Genomic DNA, 24,157 nt, shown 5'->3' with positions numbered 1-24,157 from the left:
AGAAACATCTGGGTGATATAACCAGATGTGTCTTGGTCTCACCAACTCCTTCATGGGGGGCAGGTTGGGTCACAGCATGATGCATTGCATGGGAGGGAGGAAGATTATCCATGAAACTTCATAAGCAGAAGCTGTGCAGAGAAAAACAGGAGCGAGTTTGAGCCCTTGCGGCCACCACAGCCCCATCACGTCTGCCCAGGAGGCACTGAGCTATATTACACCTTCTCCACCACCTCTGTCCCCTCCTGGGTCCTTTGGGACCCACAGGGAAAGGCCAGGTTTGCTCCTGGGGCGCTGGTCCAGCCCTTGTAAAATGTTATTGCAGAGGTCAAGTGAAAACTGACTCATTTTTGAGCAGGAGAACAAGGTCATTTTCTTGTAGCCCAGTAATTCCTTTATTTTTTATTGGTGTTGTTATAAACCAACTTCTCCGAGGTGCTGGAACTTCGTCTATATTGCATCCCTGCTCCCATCCGGTTCCAACAATAAAACCCTTGCCTTTTTTGATCTCTGGCTTTCATGCTTGCTGACACACTCTGGAAAATTTAAGAAGGGCGCAAGGAATGGGTTAGTCACACTTGTTAATATTTATCCCATTGCAGAAAGAGCAGGGCTGACCTCAGAGCTTGGGCTTTGGAGAATAGTTATGAGAATGATTCCACCCAGCTGAAACGAAATCTGCATGCAAAGCTCGTTTGGTGCCTGGAAAGAGCTAGAAGGAAATAAAGGTCTTAAATGATATATTTCCGCAGTTAACGTTTTGTCCTGTTTACAGAATCTCACCAGAATACTGGGGGTTTTGTTTTCTTCATATGTTTTTCATAAGAATAAATATCCATGCAGTTTAAACATTTTCATTAGATTCAAACAAGAAGGAGGATGTGGGATTGTTTTTTTCTGTAATTGTTAATCTCTCCATTTTTTTTAATGTTTTTTCTTAAAACACTCTTCAGAAATAAAATCTCAGGTAAATCAAAGAGATGGGGAAAGTAATTCTCTTTAATTATTCTTAGAGCAATTTTGAGTAATGTAGGTTAAATTAAAAAAATATACAAGCAAGATATTTTGGCTGGGAAGTATGTGTAATGTATGAACAGCAGGAAAAAAAAAAAAGCCTTCCTTTCTAAATAGAAAATCTTTGAAAGTAACAGGGGGAAACGGATGGGAAGGGCTGAAGTCCATATATTCCCACCTCCTCCGCCTTGTGCTCTCTTAAAGGTGAGCTGCAAAATGCAAAAGAGAAATGTGTTAAATTCAGATGAGTCGCTCGGGTGTCAGGAAGTGGCTCGAACAACCACACGAAGTTAACTAACACATTCCCTTTTTTTTTTGTTCATCCCCTCCCTCCCCTGCTCTTCTCGTGAAATCTGTTTTTTTGCTGCTGTGGTTTCTGCCTCCAGGCAGGAGCGCAGCCACTTGTCCACCCGAGCAGCACCCTGAGACCCCCCCATGGCTTGCAGGGAGCCAAGAATTTCTGGGAGGATCTTCCAGAAAGTAAGAAAGGAGGAGAATTTTAGAAAATGTATTCCTGATCTAAACAGCCTGGCGGCAGGAGAAATGAGATAAACTCTGAGGGATGGCATGTTGAGCTTGTGTTGCCTTGCTGCTCATCTTTTGTCTGGTCAATCCATCTTATTATCATCATCCACCTGCTCTGTTCTAGATCTTCTTCAGCACCATGGTTCATGCCATTCATGGGGTTGAGTATCCTGGTCTCAGAAACCCAAAATGTGAGTAGTGCTGTGTCTGTCAATGACTGCCTTCAGTCGAGGCACAAAGAGAATGGGGAGATGGATGTGGGGAATGACTTTTGGAGCTGCAAGTGGCAGAATTTGGTTTGCAGTTGGATGTGTGTGATGGGAGTAAGTCTCATTTAGAGGACTCAGAAGGTGGCTCAGGTGACCAAAAAAAGGTTGGAAAAGCAAGACCCCCATATCCATCAGAAACAGTGCCACTGCCCTTTGCAATGACTCCTATTCCATGGACAGGAGCCCTGCAGAACCTCACAAAAAGGTGAAGACACGTGGCTGTTTCTTATTAGCTTCCACCTTTCCCTCTGGAACTGCTTCCTGTGCCTTTTGCCCGCAGCTTGGCAGTAGATGTGCTAAGGAGAAGGTTTAAATCTAAATGGAAGGGAGTTATCTGATTTACAGTAAGTAGATTTTTCATTTCAAACAGCAACACACAGAGCCCTGTGCATTACCTTGCATCAATATAATACCCACGCACACATGCCATCCATTTATGCCTAGGATATAAAAATAATAAATTATTGCAATGCTGTGTGTCTGCATAGAGCTAACTCATGTAGTACAGCATGTTTATCAAAGCACACTCCTTAATTGCATACTAGTATTTTTTAATTAGTCATTAAGTTGTAAGACTCTGTCTCTGCTGATTTATGTCTCTCTGCTGATTTATGCTTATTTACAGTGTGAGTGACTTCTGCAGCAATTCCTGATTTTAATTTTCTATTATTTAACAATACACAATATTTCAAAATTGGGTTGGTTTTTGGGGGTTTAGTTTTGAGAATAAACCCAATTATACGTCTGAAACTCTTTAACCAAGAAAAGCCAAAGTAGTGTATGAAAACAATGGCTGTTCTGCCCTGCTTAGGGACACTTTTGTTCTGTTTTCCCCTCTAACAAATTTATCAGAACTGTTCATTCTCTGTTACAGCCAGAGAAAAGAACTGTGGATTTGGGAACACCTCTATAGTTTAGTCTCTGGAAGAGAAGTAGGTAAATTGAAATAAAAAGAGAAAATTAATATTAATTTGCATTTCTTCTTTGGGAGAAAGATTAAATGAATTTTAGAAGGAGGTTCTTCCCCTACTTAGTGTTGAACTGGATGAAGTCGCCCAGCTGATCACAGCTCAGTGGAGGAGGCACAGCATTTGATAAAACCTCAGTGAAGGGACTTCAAGCAGCAATCCCCTTTCAAGGAGAGGGGTTATTAATGCTGAGGATCACTGCTCCTTTGGAGGTTTAGCTTTATTTTTTCTTTCTGGTGTAAGCAGTTGTCAGCAATGGAGAGAAGTTAATACAACAGTGTGGGGGCTCCAGGCCAAATGTATGGAACATCTGTCTTCAGGCATTTGTGGAAGTGTTTAGGACATGTCTCCTGTGTCCTCCTCCACCAGGAGCAGCAGTGGTCCATGGCTCACCAGTGGATGCTCCCAGTTCACCCTCAGAGTCCCTGGTTGGTGACACTAGAATGCCCTGGTGACAGGACACAGTGACAAGCCTTGAGCTGATGTGCCCAAGGTTCTGCACACTATGATGTCCACGGTACTTTCAGCTTTGTAAACCTGCTACCCTGCATCAGAAAGTCATAAAAACCCCAAGAACCTGCATTTTCCCCTGTTCCTTTCTTTTTCAAGGTGAAAGAACAATTTCCCCTTCACATTCTTCTCTGGCAGCCCAGTGGAACGAAAATGATCTTGTAGTGCACCATCGTACCCAAACCTGTGAGGTGACAGCTGGTTGTTGCAGAAGATGAGAAAGAAACTGATTAAGTCAAGGGTTTTTACATCAAGTGTTGTTGCCAAAATATGTTCCTGCACATAGCAGCAGTAGGAGAGCTGGTGCAGTAAGGGTCAAGGCAGCTGTTTAAATGGTTGCATTATCCTGCATCCCTCCCAAAAGCCTGCCTTCCCCTAAAAATCCTCCTTTGACATGGCCATGCCAATAGCAGGCTGTTGTGACCACTATGCTGCCAGTAGCCCTATTTTTCATTGCCACTTACATTTTCTGTTCAGCAGGGCTGATTTCTCTGGGTTTATTTATTCCTCTATTAATGCAGCACAGCCATGCCATGGTTTCCCTCTGGCAGGAGGCACTGCATGGCAGAATTCATGCCTGCAACTCTGCAACAAGCCCTCCAAAATGTCCATTCCCGTTGAGAGCCAGTGGCCTCCTCTTTGCACCCTTCCCCTGTCTTCACAATTAACCTCCCCAAGATTACCAGTTATGGGGAGTTTTAAAACTTTTCAAGAGGCAGTGGCTTCGTTTAGGCAGCAAAGCTGTGTATTGAAATATGAATTAGTAGCGTGTGTATCGGCAGGATAGACCATCTGCTGTGCTCAGCACCCGGGTTTGAAGCTGGTTGGCTGGCAGGACAGCATGTGTTTACAGAAAACCCTAACAGTTGTAAAGGAGCCATTTAGGTTTATCGTGTCAATTCCTGTACAACTCCACACGGAGAGATTCCTTTCACAAACTCACATAAAAAAGACAGATAGACTAGTTTTGACCTCTCCCGAAACATTTGATGGTTGAGCTTGTAGCAAGGATAAAATATCTAGAAGAGGAAAAAAAATCTTGTCATTTCCCCCTCTTAAGCATTAGACTTCTTGAGTGCAACATCCATTCATAGCTTAATTCTTGCATTGTAATTTAACTGCCTTTTATTTTCCTTCTGAGATACAAACACAGGAGCTGTACATGATTTTCATACCACATTATGCAAGACATTGTGAGAAAGCTGCCCAGAGTAATGGCTCCATTTCAACGTGATGCATATGCCAAGATACAGGGATCATTTATTTTGCTTAAAAAATTAAATGAGGATGGGATTAAAAATGTTATGTTTTGCCTATATGAGCAATTCCTCTATCAGCCATTCCAAACATATTGCCTCTTTGTAGCTCCTCTGTAATACAAATTGTCCAAGGGAAGGCACGTGGTAACACACCAAAGGGGTTTATGCTGCTGCACGAGCCTCCCTCTTTCCAGGGACTTGCAAAGCACAAATATTCCAAGGACAGGACAGAACAAAACCACATTGGCCCTGGGGATCCCTCTGGACTGAGCACTCTGTTGTTTTCCCACATTGGCGGAATTATTAAGAAAACAATCTCTTTAGAGAATGTGCTGAATCCATTGCTTAGCAGGCACCCATGTTGTACATATGATTTGTGTGTGAATGGATGCAGAGAGAAAAGGGAATGTTCTCCTATGTCTTTACCAAGCCCTTGGTCACCATGTCTCCTGTGTGACTCTGCCAGGCTGTTAGACTGAGAAGATAAAATAAGAGACAGCCACATTTTGATGCATCTCTGAGATAACTCCTTCCAATGTGCAAAAGAAAAAAAAAGAAGTATCTCAATACATAGGTCTTAAGACTTCAATCATTTTTTTTTTAAATGCTTGATTCCTTTAATGGAAAAATCCATGAAGCAAGATGAAAGATGGCAAGATGAGAGATGGCAGGATGGGGGAGAAAACTGCTCTTGCAAACATACCCACCTGTTTTTAAGGCCTTTCATATAGATGCTTTAGGATTGGGGATCAAAAGCTGCATAAAAACTGAGTGTAGCCAATATCTTAAATAGGAACACAGTATGTCAGTAGTTTGTTAGTTAGTAGTAGTTCTTCAGTTTATATGAATTAGCAAGGCTTGGGTAAGGACAGGAGAATGGTGGGATGAAAGGAAATTACCTGTTTATAGGCCAGGTGCTGTATTCTGAAGAATCCTTTCTCTAAATTATACCTTGGGTCCTTGGAAATGAAATATCAACATATTATGACTGCTGTGTATTACTGTGATTAGAATCACAGAGGATTAGGTAACTTTTGTTTACAATCTTGTGCATCTGTGTCTGTATATTATATGTGTGTACATGTATATATCTATGTACATTCAAAGTTCCTGTAGCCTGACCAACAGGTCATGCTCATGTGAGTCAGGATTTGGAGCAGTGGAGGAGCAGAATAGGGTGGATCAGGACTGTCAGATTCCTTCTCCAGGAAAGCAGCAGATCAAACACGATCACAGGCTCTCTCCTGGGGATTGCATTCCATATTTAGGGACATGAGGGAGGGGAGGGCATCTCCAGCTGGGTTGCACAAGGTCACTGCAGAGGAGTTAAGCGTCCAGGGCCAGTTTTGGGGATTGCTGAAGCACCTGCCACACCACTCAGTGATCAGGAGGATGCTGTGGAAAAGTCCTGTCCCCTCTAAAAGCAGCATCTAATCCAAGTGGGAGAATAGGGCCCTGGAATTGACATTCATTCAGGAAAGAGTTTGGTGACCCAGGAGTTGGAGCCACCTCTCTGCTCTCAGGTGCCCACCTTGGCCATTTGCATTAAGACTCTTTCAGCCAGACCAAAACCACTCGCCTGGCCCGGGAAATCTGCTAGAAAAGAGCTGTTTTGGGGAGGTAAGTCACTGATTTAGTTTGCCAAGCTGTCATGGTGGAGTCATCTGTAATGAAGCCTAAGGCTGAATCCTATTTTTACATTTGCAAATGTTACAATCCAAAATTTCATTTTTGTATTTAAACTGTGTGGCTCCAGTTTCCTGTTCTGATTTTGTTTGTGATTCAGTTTTAAAGCCATGGACCTGTGGACTAAAAATGCAGTGACTTTGGGTATTGTGTTTCTATGTGTCATTATTTTATTATTATCATCATTGTCAACACCACTATTATTATTATTATCACCTATTTTGGGGGGATTCTTCTTATATGCTCGTTTCTCTTGGCTGGTGGAATGCAGATCAAAGAAAAGCATGAGAATGCCTGTGACAGCAGCATTTTTCAGACTTGTCCTGAGCATCCCTCCCGTTTGCCTGCGGATGCGATTGGGCGCTCCCCGCGCGGAGCGGAGCGGCTCAGCCACACCACATCATCCCACTGCCTATTTTCAGGCTGTGTGCTGTGCCCTCCCGGGTCAAAGCGAAAATGGGAGAGGATGGCAAGCCAAAGCGTGGGGAAGATGACTCACTGGATTATTTTCTGCATTTCAAATATAACCCTTGAATTCTTGCCAATGTATCGATACAGTCAGGCAGCGAGCCTCATGTATTTATATTTATTTATGCTACGTAATGCCTCAGTCAATACACTTACCTATTTTTTTTTCCATTTTGTTTATTTGTTTTTTTCACATATTTTCTTCAAAACAGGCACTGAAGGAGCAAAACTGCAACCCACCCAATGCAATTCCTGTAAACACAATGTGCCAAGGTTTCCAACAAGCATCAGCTCTGGTAACCACAATCATTGCCATTCCATGCCTTACTGAAAATGATCAGAATGGTTTTGGAGAACTGGACAGCCCCTGATCTTTCTGAGGAAAGAAAAAGCAGCTCATCTGAGGTATGTTTTGACACAAAGTGAGGTTATCTTTGCTCCTCTGTCTTGCATAAAAATGGTGGTCTGCAAAACCCAGCCCTGCTCTGGTCTGCATGTCCCACTCTCTGTTTTGGGAGGGGAGAAGCGAATGAGCTCAGGTGTGGGAGGGCTGAGTTGAGGCCATGATTATTGGGGAAAACATTAACATGGAGCTTGTAGAGAGAAACAGGCTTGATACCCCAACAGGAAACTTAACCATCAAGCACTTGGTCTCAGGGATCATTTTATTCTCAGAAAGTGGGGCATAAATACAGAGTTAATTATGACCAGAACCCAGAGCAATGACCTGTGTTATGGTTAACTCTAGTCCTAGTCTAGAAGAGCTGTAATCTTACCCTGCCATCTGAAATTTGTTTCTTTATTAAGATTACATTCTCGACTGAAAGAAAAAAAAAAAGAAGTGAGTTAATTTGATAAGTTTATTGTCCTTTGTCAGGATGGTAGTATTTTTTTCTGCTTTGAAAATAGATGTTCCTGTTTCTATAGCTGTATATTTATCCTTTCTTTTAGCTTTTTCATTACTGTCCCCTTTAATCATTTAATGAGGAGTGTTCAGGTTCCTGATGATTTAAAATTATGACTCATAGAGACACTGGCAATATCTTTGCTGGAGAAACGTTGATCCTCTAACTTTAAGACTTTAAATTCAAACCACATGTTTTTGCCACTAACTCCAAAAACAACCCCTGGAGTTGTGTGACTGTCACTAGAATATAAACCAAAGCCATTCTGCAAACAAAAGCTGCAGTATTTAAATTGCGATTACGGTCAGAAAAGTGACTATTTTAATCATTGCTCCGCTTTACCCGGGAGATCTGCTCCCTCTGCACATTCCAAATATCTCTGCAGATTTTTATAGACTGAAAGGAGATTTTACTGCCTTCCACCCCTCTCAGCCCTACAGAGGCCGGCCAAGGCAGGCGGGTGAGCCAGATTTGTTCCAGACTCACACATCCGCGGGAGTGTGAGCTGAATTCCTGCGGCACGACCTGCCCAGCCGGTGATGTGCCCGCCAGGACACGCTTTTGTGCTCCCTGGGAGCTTGCAGGGTGCAGGGCACTTAGAGGGGGAAGAACAAAACACAAAACCAAAACCACAGGGGTTTTCCTATAAACTGGTTGTGTTGAAAAGGGAAAAAATATCCCTGAAGGGCCTCTTGGGCTGGAATGGCTTTTTTGAATGCAGCTACCTGGATGGACCCCGCTTCAAGGGCAGGGGCTCTGAGTAAAGGAAAAAATAAATTTCAAAAAGTATTAGGTATAGAACTGGGAAATTGAAAATAAGAGGATGCAAATGTCTCAAGGGGATTTTCTTTTCTTGCTGGCTTTGAGGAGCAAATTAATTTCCTTTAATATTTTCCTCATGTGGACACTTTCTTACAGCAGTCTGGGTGCTGAGCTTCATCCTCTTTGGGCTCCTACAAACTCACTGCCTCCCCTGACCCTCAAGCCCTGTTTTGTGTGTTTGCTACTTCAAGAATCGAATCCCATTTAGAGGGTGGCTGCTTTAACTCCCTATCTTCATTTATGAAATGCAATATATGTATTTTACATCTATGAAAATCCTCTATTACAGTATTGGGAATGTTTCTCTGATATACATGAATTCAAAATAAATGTTGTTAAGAGAACATCTAATTCATTTTAGATGGTTTTATTAGGCGTCTCTTAACAAATCCCAGAGTATGTAAATGAAATATAACTATACGTACATATTCATCAGTCTGTTCTTGGAATTAAATATGAGCGCTGTGACATTTGGTTTTAAGGAATGACTAATTAACATGTGTGCAGGATGTTCTCATCTTCCTGCTTTGGAGTCCCGGAGTCAGGGAAAAGCACACAAAGCGTATTTCCACTCTTTCTATCATAGTTTGCAAAGCAGAAAGCTGCTCACGACAGCCAAGAACTTCTCAGGCGTTTCTGTACCTGTTGGGTGCTGACACAGGGCCCCTTCTTGAGTGCTTGGTGTTGTTAAATGTCATCTTGTCTGCTCTGGGGCCAGGAGTGCATTAAAAAAATCAGCTTTGCAGCCGACCTGGCTTTTAATAATCACACCAACAAGTCACAGAGCACAATAAAGAGCAGGACAACTTCTGGAGTACGGCCAATGTGCTGTTGATTTACCTCCATAATGGGATGCTGGAAAACTGGGCTGAGCCCTCAGGTGCACCCCATCCCCACTGTCCCAAAGAAGCTCTCTAGGAAAACCTGGGCTGGATCCTGTAGGGATATCTGGGGGTTGGATGCCTCAGTGCCATGCTTGGGAGCACCAGGCTTTACTGTACTGCTGCTAAAAACCCAGAGAAACACCCACATTAGTTTTCGGCAGGGCTGGCTTGAGTTGCTTTTGTGCAAGAGCAATGTGTGTGCAGGGCATACGCTTTTTGCAGCAGAAAAAAATTAGTTTTAAAAAAAAAGGAAACCGACTGTAATTTCTTTCTAAGGGTGCTGGGGGAGGGTAGACACACCACACTGCCCTGTCTGAGCGCCTTGGAGAAGTTGACCAGAACAAATCTCAGCAGGAACACACAAACCTCTATTATACCTTTTAAAAAGCTCCCCATTGAATGCAGCCGGGCAGATGGGAAGGGCCCTTTTATTTCCTTTTTTCTTTCTCCGCCTGAGTTCATTCTCTCCCTTTGGGGGAGCCAGGTTCAAAGACATGCCAAATGCATCAAAACCTTCCCAATAAAGCCCCTTTCACCTCCCGGCAGAGCAGGGATGGGACTGGAGCGTGCTGGGAGTGCTGGGTCTGACGGTGACTTTCAGGACTGTGTGTGGTAAATCGTGTGCACATTTCCCAAAACAATGCCCTGAATTGGACGTCTAATTCCCTGGAAATTAAATCCCTCAGCTGGTCAGGGAAAACAGGAGCCAAAGAGATTAAACAGTGCAGTAGGGAGAATCTTTGAGGGTTGTTGGGGGTGTTCTTGTGGGTTTGTTGGAGTATTATTTTTAATAGCAGAGGGGTAGCAAAGTAGTGGTTTGGTGTTGCTCCCACTATTTTAATTTGAACCATGAATTCCCCTCTTCCTCTCCCAATAATCCCCATGAAAAACTACCTCTTTATGGTCATTACCCAACAGGTGAGCTCCGTCCCAGCAAGCACAACCCTGCTTCAGGATGCAGAACTAATTTCTGAGTCCTTAGGGTGAGTGGAGTGGGATGCTGCAGCTGCAGAGCCCGTTCCCATGGCCCCAGGCATCCCACATCCTGCTCAGGTCCCTGCTAGAGCCTGCAGCTCCCAGCACCTCCCTGGTGCTGCACTGCCCACCACAGCCTTTGCTCACTCCCGTGTTATTTATCCCGGAACAAACTCGGCTGGGACTGGGATTATTTGGGTGTCAGAGAGGCCAGAACTAGGGCTGAGATGTTCCCGTTGATTTTTTGTCACTGGTGTGTTAAATACAAGCAGGTCCAGCCACGGATGCTCCAGTGTGGCGCAGCGAGTGGCTGGATGCTGGATAAAAGCACAGTCCCTGCTCCTCAGGAAGCGATCTTTCCCCACGGGGCTGCTTTTGAACTGCTACAAGTCAAAACTTAGTGGGCTTCACAGTGGCAATTTTTTTTCCTTAAAAAAAAAAAAGCAGTTTCCTACGTATTTTTACTGACAAAAGCCTGACGCTTCCTTTATATGCTTTATTTTCTTTCTCCTCTGAAACGATCGTTAGACAAAAGCAGTTTTGCTGCTGGTTAATCAAGAGAGTGATGTGGCCCTGCATTTTAATCCTAAACCAATTAGCAGGATTTGACATCATGCCATTAGACTGCTTGAAACAAAAATCAAGGACAGCGTAATGCAGCTAGAAAAGAACAATAACCATCAGCGCTGCCCTGTCAAAGGGGAAGGAAGAAATTTGGCTGCGTCTGTAATTTCTAAGCAATCCCCCTTCCCTCAAACCTGAGCATTCAAATGAGGGAGCTAAATAATAATGAGAGGGGGAAATGTTGAATCTCTAATCACATTACCCTAAAAACTGCACCGGTTTTAAAAGCAGAAATTGCTGCTCTTGCTCCTGAGCCGGCACAAATTGGTTGCATTTCCAAACCCTGAGTTGTGGTTTATGATTTCTGCCGCGGGCACTCTGTGCTTTGCAGGTTGTGCGGTGCCTCGGTGTAGATGCACAGCGAGGGACCCCGCAGGGTGCAAATGCACCAGCATCCCTCAGAAACAGCTTCCTGGACATGGAAATGTTTGCTTTGTCCAAACCACCCTAAGATAATTAATGAACAAAGCACCTTTTAGCAACTGTACTTTTTGCTGGCAGGAATGCACCTTGCGGCTGGTCCCGCAGTGACAGCGGCACAGCCTGAGCCGGTGGCCGGGACTGGAGCCGGCCTGGCAGGCGTTAGCCAGGCCACGGCTGCTGCCCGTGGGCACAAACAAGCCTGGCGAAGATACAGGGTGAGAACAAAACTGCAGGCAGGCCCCAGGGTGCAGTATTGGAGGGATGAATGCCTAAAGCACATCGGGGACTCCGCGCCTTGCTGTGCGCTCGGGGCTGGCAGCGGAGAGCGGAGCAGAGCGAAACCCAGCGTCTCGTAAAGCAGCATATGGATAGAGCACAAATGGATGGGGTTTTATATCCTGTGCAATATTTTCATTGATATTTATTTTGATTTAATTTGGCTAATGTGCAGGGAGAAATGAAAGCGTGCCATACTCCTCAACATCTGATGAGGAGCTGAATACTTTTTAAAATTAGTATTCCCTTAGAGGCATCGATCTTTGAGGTCTGCCCGGCAACTTGCTGGAAAATCATGAATTACTGCATGTAAATCACAGGATGACCCTTGGAGCAGCAGATTGTTGTTTTAATGTTGAATTTTTTCTGTTAGATTACAATTTCTAATCTTTCTGCTTCAACCTTTTTGTCCATAACTATAATTTTCCTTTTCATGAAAGTGCAGTTTTGCACAATCTCAAAACACTTCAAAGAGAGGGTTTTAAAGAAATATCAATAAATTATCATGAGATTTGTTATGAAAGGGTGAAAGATGGAAATTGTCCTTATCCCTGCTTTGAGAGAGAAGAGGCTGAAGTGGAGCCAGGAGCGATGGTCACAAATTGTAGCGTGAGGTTGGAGACCAGGGTGCAAATCTCTGCCAAAGACTTCCAGGGCGAAGTTGGGCAAATGACATAAATCTTCCTCTCTCATAGCTGCCATCTGCAATACAGGACAAAAAGAGCCCATTTCCTCCACAGGGATCTGTGTACAAATGCCTTAAAACTGGCGAGGGGCAGCAGCGATGGCAGGGCCATGTGCAGGCTGGAGAGGGACAAAAAATAACTCCCCAAAGAGGTTAGCGGCAAATAAATCCTCTGCCTTCCTGCTGAAGCAGCTCTCCCAGAGCTTTGTGTGTCTGAATTTTGAGGGAATAAATTTGTGAGAGGAGGTTAATGTGGGTAAGGTGAGCAGGCGCCGGGGGGTACCCAAAGCATCACCCCACACCCCGTCTTTGCCCCACCAAGGCGTCCCCAGGGCTGCCTCCTGCTGCACCACTGGGATTTTAATGTCCCACTTCCCTCGCCTGTTAATAAAGGAACAAAAAGCGCTTTTGCCTCCTCAAGGGTGTTGTGAGACAAAGTTGGTAAGTGCTGAAAAGAAACCCAAACGCGAGGAGAAAGCTGGCTTTGTTGCCTTCGGACACAGACCACTGCAGACCTTGCTTGAATTTTGCTGTAACATCTCTTGAATGAAAACGTGTTCTTCCAAAAAACCAAAAAACACGTCCTGGCTGGAAACGACTGCCAGGGGACTGAAAGGACTTGCAGATTATAGATCCTCAGGGCTCTTTGTGACAACAAAATATTTGTCCTGTGGATTTGAGCTGGATCCAATGAATCCAAAAAGTGCTGGGAGTGACTCTTTAACCCATCCTCTTGGAAAAAAGGGAGAAAAAACCCCAACAGGCTAAATAAACAAAAAAACCAAAACAAAACAAAAAACAAAACAAGACAAGAAACAACAGCAAGAAAACACCTTTAATAATAATAATAATAATAATAATAATAATAATAATAATGGGACATTGTTCAGGAAAAAGAAAATTCAGCAGGTCAAAGGCTAAACCTCAGCCTGAATTTTAAACTAAATTGAAAGGAAAGAAAATTAAATTCAGTTGGTTAGACCTTGTAAACTGGGCTTAAAAAATAGTTTCCAAGGACAACAGCAGCAACAAACTCTGAATTTTCATAGTCAGAGAGGGCACCTTGGAGTACCAGGGAAAGAGGAAAAGGATTGTATAAAAGATTACCGATTCTGTGTTTCTTCTATCCTGTATTTCACTGAGCTCTACAACAGTAAAAAAACGCATTTGAATGTTTCAAACTTGTGTCTATATCATGATAAATGTTTTGTCTCCACAGGAAAATAATTTTTTAGTGGGAATATTTTTTTTTTAATTGTTCTAAACTGGATAAAATCTAACACTATAAAAAATCTCTAGAGCAAGACTGGGACAAAATTATCTCAAAATGGAGCAGAATAAGGAGTGTACCCACAGTCTGGCATAACAGAAGCATTAATTACTGGAAAAGGATACCAAAAATATTTAAAGAAATGGCATCTTTAACAAAATGGTGCTTTTCTGCTGTATTCCAGGCAAGCAAATATATGAGTCAACATCTGAAATGTGATGCAAAGAAAACATTGCAACTGCTTGGTTGGTTTCAGGAGCATATTATGTTTATAAAAACCAGAAGTTTTATCCTTAATATTAAAAAAAAACCCTATGCTTCTCTCCTTGAGATCTTTGATTTCCCTTGCCTAATTTCTAGATTCAGAAAGCAAATTCTTTTCTACTTATTTTAATATATTTTGTTTTCAGATACAAAGTCAGCCTCCTTGAGCTTGCATTAATTTGATGTGCATCCATCTTAATTGAAGCTGATCCATTTCAGTCTTGGCAGCACGTTGATAATAAACAGGAACGAAACACCATTTGGCAAATTCCAATCTACCAGCAAAACCAGGGAGAAGGCAGAAAACCTGGGGCCATCTCCTGGAATTAGTTCCTGGACTGCAACTCAATCTTCGTATGTATATTATTTTATTTTTTTATAGCCAAGAATTTATCATCATAATTGTATTTGTAATTTCAAAGGTACATTATCATACTAATGGATGATGAGCTCTCAACAGTCACAAGAAATATTAATTAAAGAAGTTCTCCTGTCCTAACAGGGACAGTGTTCCCTAACCCCCATTATGGAAATTGGTTAAACCAAGAGAATATTTCCTTTGTAGTTTCAGCTCTTCAGAAAGCCTTTAATATCCTAAGCCAAAGCAACTGTCCATCAGAAACAGAAAGATGTACTTTGGTCCCCCATGCCAGCTTTTTACTTATGTCTGCCATTTCATTTCCCCTGTAATATGGGGGTAAGTCTTAGCCAACATCTTCATTTTCATTCATTAATGAAATCATGGTAATATCCCACTTATCACTTAGCTGTCTCCAAGGCACTTTGGAGGTGTCTGTCACCCTGGTATGTGTGTATGTAGAGAGAGAGCACTCTGCCCAAAAATGACCAGTCAGTGAGGTTTCTCAATATAAAAAAGGTCAAAGTACTACAGGACTATTATTATCACTTAAAACTCCATGAAGCATTAAAATCATGAGTGTGGGAAAGCTGGAAAACACAACTTGATATAACTGTGTCTGTCAATGGGTTCTGCACTCCCTCGCTGCCCCACGCTTAGCAGACATGCTTCTCACCCAAACTTCATTTTTTTCCCGAAATAAAAGGTCACTTTGTGCCATGCCAGAAGATGCTCTGCTCATCCACTGTTCTGCTGTCCTTCTCAGCTTTAATCAGCATAGGTAAACTGCATCCCTAAATAATAACAATAAAAACAAGCGCACACAAAAATTACTGCAGCTTCTATGTTCTTGAGAAGGGGGGAAAAATGTCCTGAAAAGCTCTCTTTATTAATATGAGATGGCAAATATTTTTTGCTGTTTATTAAATCATATGAAAGGTTAATTATGGTTAGCGACTGTGGGTAGAAAACAATTCTTGGAAGATGCTTTTGTAACAACAGGTTGGCAGTATGCAGAAGCCATCTGCTTCCTGCAAATGTTAAGGTACAATCTCAAACTTGTGAGGTTAAAAATTACAGATTGCAGAGTAGTTTGGTAGAAGGAAAATCCATGTTGTGTTGATGTAAAGTTGCTCAGTCTCCTTGACACACAGCCTGGAAGGAATGCCAAGTTCCCCAAAGGATGATGTTTGGCTGGAGAGGACCCTCGCTCGGGGTATTCTGTGCTCACACTGGCTGTCTGCACAGCTAATTAAGTCATTTTTGTGCTGTGATTCATCTTTTTTAATACAAGAATTGGTTTCAAATCCTGACCCATGAATAGGAGTGGTTTGTGGCTATAATATTTTGCTTTCAAGTGGGGAATTCAGCTCCTTCCATGAAGGAAAGAGATAAAATCATTATCAAGGAGACTCCTGAAACTTGTTGCTTCAATCCACAATGTGTGAACTTCATCATGGCTGCAAACTCCTCATGGGCAGCACTATTGGTAAGAAAGTAAGAGTTCTCAACCCCATTTTATAAATAGTGATCTGGGCAAAAAGATAGGAAGAGATTTGTCTGTGAGCACACAGGGAGGTTGTGGCTGATGGAATCAAACCCAGATTTTCAGATCTCAGCGATGTGCCTTAACCACAAAACCATTCTTCCTCTCTGTGGGTCAGCTACGGTGACTTCAGCATTTGAGCTGGGCATTTAAAGATGTTTATCTTTTTCCAAGGATCAAATTTAATTCTGCTGGTTTTTCCACTTCTGGAAAACATCACCCACTTTATCCTTCCCCTCTAGAGATAACGTTGTCCAACTTTGCCTGCTCCCCACCAAGGAAAGACAAATTGAACCACCTGCAAGAGAAGGGATGGGGAACTGCCCCCTTCACTCTTCAGTCAAACAGGGAGAAGCTATTTTGGGTTTTTTCTGACACTCTGACCTGAAGTGATGTCATGCAACCTTCAGCCCCCTTTGCTGCTCCCCTAACTTACTTACACCCTCTCCCCACACTCATCTCTAGGAGCTGACTGCCAGCCAGCTTCTGTGTAAAAGAGCTCATTCAGGAAAAAATCTGGGGCCTTTTTCCTGTTACTCTACCCTAAACAATTCTGTCAAGGCTATGAATGTCTGCAGGGGTTTCTTCTCCAACACTGCCTTTTTTTCTAACAGAGACTTTCCAGCTAGATGACTATTTTTTTTATCATTCTGTAAAGTGTTTTTATCTCCTCCTTTTGGGCTGGAGTTGGTGATTCACCCCACTATCAGTACCTCCTGCCAGGAAGGACATCCTGCCATTAAAATCCCCCTAAGATGGAGGAGAGAGGGGCAGACCTGACCACCCCTGGGCTGTGCTGCAGAGCTCCCAGTCATTCATCACAGCCTTGCTCCCCAGTGCTGGCAGCATCCCTTACCAGGATGGTTAGCAGCAGGACCTGCCCTGTATTGTCCCCTTCTGCTGCCAGCCCAGCTGCAGCCTCATTGAAGCCTGTGAAACCCTGAGCTGGGGTCTGCTGGTGGGCTGCAGGTGATGGGATATTCTATTTCTGGGCTGAAACCACTGATGGGGAAGAAGGAACCAGCTTTATTCATCTCCCTGACATTTTGTCAACAGACCTGGACCTTTCTTTCTCTTCTTCTTGGTCTGTTTTCTTCAATGAAACTGAAGATCATTTTGGGTAATACCAGCAACACTTTCATCAGGCTTCCTGGAGTGCCCTGCAGGAGTTGGCTGCATGTGAGGGACTGAAACACATAGAAATTAGGGATGAGATGTTTCAATGCCACCGAAGGGATTTGGATGCCCAGCATCCATTAAAATGAGAAACAATTCCTGTCCTGCCCTAAATGGCCGGAGCCCAAATTGCTCCACGAGATGGAAACCATCTTGGTTAATGCATGGACACTTAAGCCCTCAGCATCTGACTTCACTTATATTTTATTTCCAGCAAACTTGGTTGATGATGTCCAATGAAACACTTGCACACCCTTACCCTCTCCCCAGCAGCTCATCGCACTGTCACTTGCCAGCTCCACTATCAGGGGAGGGTGATGAAGGTAGCTCATTTGTTTGCAAGTTGGAGAATGATGTAAAAGGTTCCTCGTCCATCATGATAAAGGCTTTCAAAAAAAGCCCCAGACAAATGTTCCTTCCTCTCGTTTCGCCCGCGCTCCGTGAGGACGTTTGAAGCAGAGGGAAAGTTCAGCGTAGCCATATGCACAGAGGGGGTGCACACAAATCACAGCTACTGCTAATTGGATCCAGAGATCTAATTGGTCCCTCGTGGTGGCACCCTGGGCTGCTCCTGCCTCCCCTGAACTGCCAAGGGGCTCAGCCACTCACAGCACCATCATTAAGCAGAGCAGGCATTCAGGGCCTTGCCCAATCTAAAGGGAAGATGAAGATGTAAAATAATATATAATAATACAAAATAACATAATATAAAATAACTCCAGGTGCTTGCTCTGAGGCTAATGCCTCATCCAGAAAGCATCCCTACACTGAAGCATTGAAAACCCCCACTAAAATTGCCAGAAATAGGATGTTTCCCACATCCCCTTCCTGCCCTAAGTGCAAAGCAACATGCCTGCCTATGTTAGGGACTATTGGTCTTTTTTAACCCTTTTTAGGACCACTATCACCCCATCCAATTCCACATGTGAGCCCAACCATGAACTCTGGACATGGATGCTCCCAAGTTACATGGAGCAAAGTCCTGGGGAAGAGGGGAGGAAATATCCAAAGTTTGGTCTCAGGTCCATTTTAGTCCTGGAAAAGACTCTGAGTCTTCTTTTATTATGCAAACCTCCTCAGCCAATCCTGATTTTAATAAAGTTGATTAATGATTGTGCTGAGGACAAGGACAGTTATTCCCTGACTTATGCTACGCCGTTTATGGAAGCTGTATCCTTAAATGAATTACTGCAGGGATCATTAAATTTTGACTTAAATTGGACATAGTAAGCTCATTTGAAAAAATAAAAAGCTTAGCAAGTTATATATAAACTAAAGGAAAAATGAATCTCCTCAAGCTGTCTCCCCTCTCCTTCTCAAGCAGGAACCTAAAGGGCAGATTTGAAAAGTGAAGTTTAAATTTGCAGGGCAAATCTTCATGAGGACACTTTGAAGCTGCATTTGTGCAAGTCCTAATTGAATTATGGGTTCAAAACCTGGACCTTTATCCTCATTCAGTTTAACAGGTCTGCAGATTTGGGGTTGGCAGTAGAAATATTGTTACCCTGAAGAAGGAAGGTGAAAACTGCCACCCTCTCCCTGTGTGGTGTCGAAGGAGCTGGTGAGAAGTGGGTGCTGCTCCCATGCCCTGCACTATGGCAGCTGGGGGGACAGAGACCTAGAGAAAAGGCACACTGTTTTTTAATGGAATTGCCTTTAAAAGTCACATTAAAAAAAAGTTTGATGGCTTTAGGATTTGAGTACTTCCTCACTGAGTGTTTTTAGAGGGAGGATGGAGATGCTGGACATGGATTTTTTTTTCTGCTTTGCAAGCATTTGAAAACAGCTCAGTTTCTGTTGATTTGGTTCCCCTTGTATAAAACTGCCAACATTACTCCTTGATGCTGAGAATAATCACAGAAATTACCACGGGGCCTTGTGAGGGTGGTCACAGACTGGGAAACATTGCTCAGAAAAGCTGTGGCTGCCCCTGGATCCCTGGAAGTGTCCAAGGCCAGGTTGGACAGGGCTTGGAGTAACCTGGGGTAGTGGAAGATGTCCCTGGCCATGGCAGGGGTGGAACTGGATGAGCTTTAAGGTTCCCTCCAACCCAAATAATTTTATGAATATTCATTCATTAAATGAAAAGAACTGCACCTTTGAATATGGATACATTTCTAGCAGAGGGGAAAGACTATAGCAAAAATGAGGTGATAAAGTAAGGGGGGGTTTTAAGCAACAATATTCAGACCCTTCTCAACATCCAGGCTGGAATCTCCAGTCACACTTATTCATCCCACCTTCCAAATCCCAGTCACACCATCCTGTGAGAAGGGGTGAGCTCAGAGGGTGAAGGGATTGCAACTACCAGCTTCCCATTTCCCATGCCTCTCTGTGTTTTAATTAAAAATCTTAATTAATTAATTTTTCACTTTGTGTCAAAATTCCCTTCAGTGAGCTGATCAATGATGGACATATCTCTTGGGAAATGCAACTGGAGAAAGGCAAGATACCTTTTTTTAATTATTCTTATGCAGCAAACTCTAAAAGGCTGCAGTTTACTGCCCCTTCATGGTGACTTGATTGGTCATAGCAGGATTAAGTTTCTGCTCTAATCCAGGAGATTTTAAAGCATATAATAATTAAAAAAAAAAAAAAAAAGGAAAACTGGGCTATGCTTCAGGTATTTGATAATCTATAAATACAGAACCAGTATGTGCTCTGCCCAAAAAAAAAGCTGTAAAATAATGTAAAACTTCAACACCTCTCTGCTTTTTACTTTCTGGCAGAGGGCTCAGCGTGCAGGGGGTTCAGTCCTTTCTCTGTAACCCAGCACTGCTTTTCCTCAGGATGGAAATTTCTATTCCATCGCCATCTCGTGGTTCCCTGCAAAAACTGCTGGCTCTGCAGAACCTCTCCTCGCGTTGCTGATGCTGACTTGCACGAAGGCACCTTTTAAAATCCAACATCCACTGGACATGAGGCACATGGGGGATGAATATTGTGCAGCTGGGCCTGCGACAGGGGAGTTTGGAGGGGGAAATGGGGGCTGCAGTTCCAACACTCAGGAACTCACGTGGCTTTCAGCAGCCTGTGTTACAGAGATCATTACTCCGTGGATTTGGGGGTTTTTGGTGGGTAGGGGATGGAACTTAATCCATGAGAAGGACTAGGAGGAAACTCTCCTCCAAATTATGAAAGACACCAAAGCTGTTATTTATAGTGGAATATCTGGCATGCTTATCATAGAAAATTTGGTTTGGAAGGGACTTCCTCTAGTTCCCCCCTGCAGTGAACAGGGACATTTTTAACTAGACCTGGCTGCTCCAAGCCTCATCCAACCTGACCTTAAATGTTTCCAGGGGTGGATTATCTTATGTCTAAGAATTTTTTTTAATATTATTTCATTGATTTTTACAACATGTTACTTCTTTGACTAGCTTGAGCTGCACTGAAACAATGAAGAGCAAACCCCAGATTTATGATGGTTTTTATAATATTATCGTGTCACTGGCACTGGTTTGGGAATGTCACTTACTTCAACCTGTGCAAGAGCCCCCTGTGCAGATTGCAAATGAGGGTTGCTGTGATCATGGGGTTGTGATTGCAGGGAGGGAGGAGGATGGAGGAAGAGCTGCAGAAATTAACATCAGTCTGAAAAATCTCAACTCCAAGCATGCCAGCAGTAGGTCTCCAGCCCAACCCACTCTGCTGAACTTGTCAAAATTCCCTCACCTTGATTTCATCCTGCTGGAGAAGGAGTCTTTGCAGGAGGCTGCATGTGTGCCCCTGGTTTTCCTCAGTAAGGCAGGGAGAGAGGGAATTTTGAAACTGAGCCGGTGGTTGGGAAATTGCCCCCTCTAATACAAGCCAGACCCATGGAAACCCTCCAGGTCTCAAAGTCCCTCCTCAGCCCAAGCAGGATTTTGATGAAGAAAAGCAGAATAAAAGTGAACAGGAAGAAAGCGAGTTTAAATAAGCCCAAACAAGTAACAGCAGATTTTGAGAAAGCAAAGTGAGCAGCTGTGGGCAGCCCCAGCTGTTTCACTGCCCCAGAAAAAGCCAAGAAACCATGGAAAATGCTCTGTTGTGGGGAATGGCACAGACATTCCCAGGTCTCTCCATAGCCATGTGCATGTGGGCATGAGCACCATGGGCAAGGGAGGACAATGAGTAAACCTGTGAGCAGTTTTGTCAGTGAAGAGTTCTAATGAAGTCAGTGTTTTGCTCAGCTTTGGGGCTTTTTGATGGCAGATTTCCCATTTTTCTGGGAAGAATCCCCCTGAAGACGCTGGCTGGTGGACTCCCACTTCAATCCCCAGAGACATCAGCTCTGCTGCCCCATCTTCATCCCTGCTGTCTCCTTCACAGCCCCTGTTTGCAGCCAGTTGGAGCAAAACACACAGCCCTGTCCCCCCTTGCCTGCCCTCACCATGTTAAGACAAAAACAGGGTTTTAGTTCTTTTCCAGCATGGTGCCAGGGGCTTTGTGCTGCTTTCCTCCAGCCCAAGGAACATCAGGAACAAAGCACTGCAGAGCTCATTTGGGCAGTGTACCAAAAGGGACATTGCTGCCACATTTGGGACCTACTCGTAGGGCAGAGAAAAGGCAGTTTCAGGACCTGAAGAAGAAGGAGCAGTGGTTGGCACAAAGAACCTCTGGAGGATACCTAATATGCATTATTATCAGACATTTAAAAGCATTTGCAAGAGGTAGTTCCCAGCTTACTTTTCACTCCACCATGGAGCAAGCCTAGAAACAAATGAGGAGCTTGTTCATTTGGACCTTGCTGGAATGAATGGCTTCCTTTATACCAGCTGCCTCTCAGAAATGTTGAGATTTAATTAATCCCTGGCTGGAAATAATGTATAGTATTGCCTAATCTCTAATTCAGGATATCAAGGCTAATGCTCAGCATAAAGAATGAAGTTTGTTGAATGTACAGCTGGAAAATTGACCACAGTCCCACTGACCTCAGTGCTGCTGTTGGGGGAGAGGAATCATTTGCTGATGGTTGAATTTGGGACTGTATCATTGTGCTGAAGCTTTGCTACAAGCCAAAAGAATGCTACAGCAGTGTGAGGTCCAGCTTCTCCACTCTCCATTTCACTCCTGGCCATGTAGCCAGTCTAGCTCTTGGTGCCACATTACCAAAGTCATCCAAGGAGGACAAGTCTCTACAGGCATGGATGACAAGAGATCTATATGATCTTCCTTTAATAGACCCTTGCTAGAAAACCTGCAGAGAAAACTTCAGGCACTGTTTACCCTCTCCCAGCCCCTCCCTGGGAGTCAGGTGCCCATGTCAAGGTGCTGGAGCTCCTCAGAGGGGAGTGAGGCAGCTCCTGCCCTCGGGAATGTTGGAGCAGGATGGCCAGCACGTGTGTGATCAGCCAGCTTTGCACTGTAAGAGAATCACCTCCTTTTCTGGAGCAATCAACTGGCCTGTGTCTCTTGGGTCTCTTTGGTAGCATTGAGTATTCCTGAGCACCCCTGAGCTCCTGCTGCCAGCTCTCCCTGGCTCTCACACACAGAGGGATGCCAAGCTCTGCCCTGACCTCATGTGCTCTGCCCTTGGTCCACACCTCCTGGAAACCACTCTTCTTCCTCACCCTTTTCCCTAGGCTATATATAAAGGGCTAATCCCAAAGCTGGACCTACAAAGACCTTGGCTGCTGGCTTCAGGGTGGATTTTTTAACAAATGATTAAATAACCAGAGGAGAACAGCACAGTGTCATCACTGAGCTGCTCCAAATTCTGTGATTTCTTCCCCCCAGGAGGATGCAAACTGTGAGGAGCTGGGACAGGTTGATGCTTGCCAGTGTCCTTTGACAGGTTTTATCTTCATTTGCATTTTCATAGGTGAGATGAGAAACACTGGCTGGGTTTTGAATGAAAACTGTGGCAGCTTCAGTACAGAACATCCAGATACGTGCTCTGCGTTGTCATGTGCAGACTCCAACTGGAGAGGATCAAAGGAAAAGGGTCTATTTTTGGTTTTGCATCTAGTAATTACTCTGAACAAATGAGCAATGCATCTGAGAAGTAATCAGCAATCTTTTTTCAGGTTTCCATCTGGTAAAATTCTTGTAGGTGCTGTAACTTCAGAATAATTTCAGGCCTGTACTTCTCACTGAAGACTCTGAAGTTGGAGTCAAGCAGTGAGTGGAAGAACACAGATTTGCTGTTTTGTCACTCATGACCATTCAGAAAACTACTAAAACAACACTCCTCAGGGCTGTGAACACCTACACCCAGTAGTGCTGGATGCAGTGAGTTTTATAGAGTTCTAGAATATCCAGATTAGAAAGGATTCTAGGAATCCAACTCCTGGGAAAGTAAAAAGAAAAGAAAGAATAAAGGACAACTGAAAGAACAGAAGAAAGAATGAATGAAGGAATGAAAAAATAAAGGAGGAAAGAAAAAATATTAAAGGAGTCCAACCCAAAGAGATATTTCCTTTTTATAACTTGTGAAGTTACACCCAGGGTGAGAGTTCCCTTTGCCTCTAAATCTTGTTCTGCAGTGACAGTGAAAGAGCACAGTGGGGAATGGGGAGGGTTGTGAGGATGAAGGGAAGGATGCAGGAGTCAGAGTTACACTCTGGACTCACTACAGTTTGAGTCCTACCTAAAGGCTGGAGCCTTGCCATCTTACAGAGTATAACAGCACCTGAAGAGTGCAAATCCCACCACTTCTCCATGTAGGATTAATTAGCACAGATTTGCAGGCTGGTTCCTTGGGAGGCCAGTGGTGATTCTGGGGTGAATTTTCCAGCTTCCTGTGAAACTGAGGTTTCACATCATTCATGAGCAAGTTCCAGCCACTGAACAGTGTCACAGACCCATGGAAAGAAGTGGGAGCAGAACAGGAGACTTTGGAGCTGTCACTCTTTAGACACCAGTTATTGGAGCGTATTCTGTGCATCATTCTGAATTTAGGCTTGTTTTTGTATAAAAGCAATTGGCTGGCAAGATTGCTGTAAGTATTCCCAGTGGAGTTGTGTTGGGGGAAAAAAAAATCCTTTCCTTAATGGAAAATTTTGACTTTATAACTCAAAACTTGAAAATTTTAGCTGAAAACTGTGAGAGCCTTCCCCAGTGTGACTTCTTGTTTTCCAACAAAAATAAAAGAGCAGAGATGGAAGAGGAAAGTTTCTGTTTTCAATCAGAAGGAAATTTTCCTTTCCTCCCAGTTCAAATAGCTGGTAGTCTCTAGTCTAGCCTCTCTGCCAGCCTCCAGCTTCCCTGTTGCTCATGGATCAGTGTTTCCCAGGAGGCAGAGGAAGCTTTGCAGAGCTGAGAAAGGT

The 24,157-nt window shown here is 43.7% G+C and overlaps 1 long non-coding RNA gene across 3 annotated transcripts in view; it reads left to right on the top strand.

Annotated features, from left to right (window-relative positions):
- Positions 1 to 24,157, top strand: part of LOC118689570 (uncharacterized) — a 57,926-nt gene that overhangs the window by 15,515 nt on the left and 18,254 nt on the right. The window contains exons 1-3 of one of the 3 annotated variants that reach the window (XR_004980642.2): positions 1,662 to 1,730; positions 6,912 to 7,104; positions 13,974 to 14,181. This is a non-coding gene — a long non-coding RNA (uncharacterized LOC118689570). Of the gene's footprint in view, positions 1 to 1,661; positions 1,731 to 6,060; positions 6,166 to 6,911; positions 7,105 to 13,973; positions 14,182 to 24,157 lie in introns of those variants that run through there. The other 2 variants (XR_004980643.2, XR_004980641.2) reach the window with 2 other exon arrangements.

The sequence above is a fragment of the Molothrus ater genome, chromosome 9, assembly GCF_012460135.2.
Source record: "Molothrus ater isolate BHLD 08-10-18 breed brown headed cowbird chromosome 9, BPBGC_Mater_1.1, whole genome shotgun sequence".
Classification (NCBI taxonomy): domain Eukaryota; kingdom Metazoa; phylum Chordata; class Aves; order Passeriformes; family Icteridae; genus Molothrus; species Molothrus ater.
Note: the sequence above shows the minus strand (reverse complement) of the source record. Positions and strands in the feature narration are given on the sequence as shown.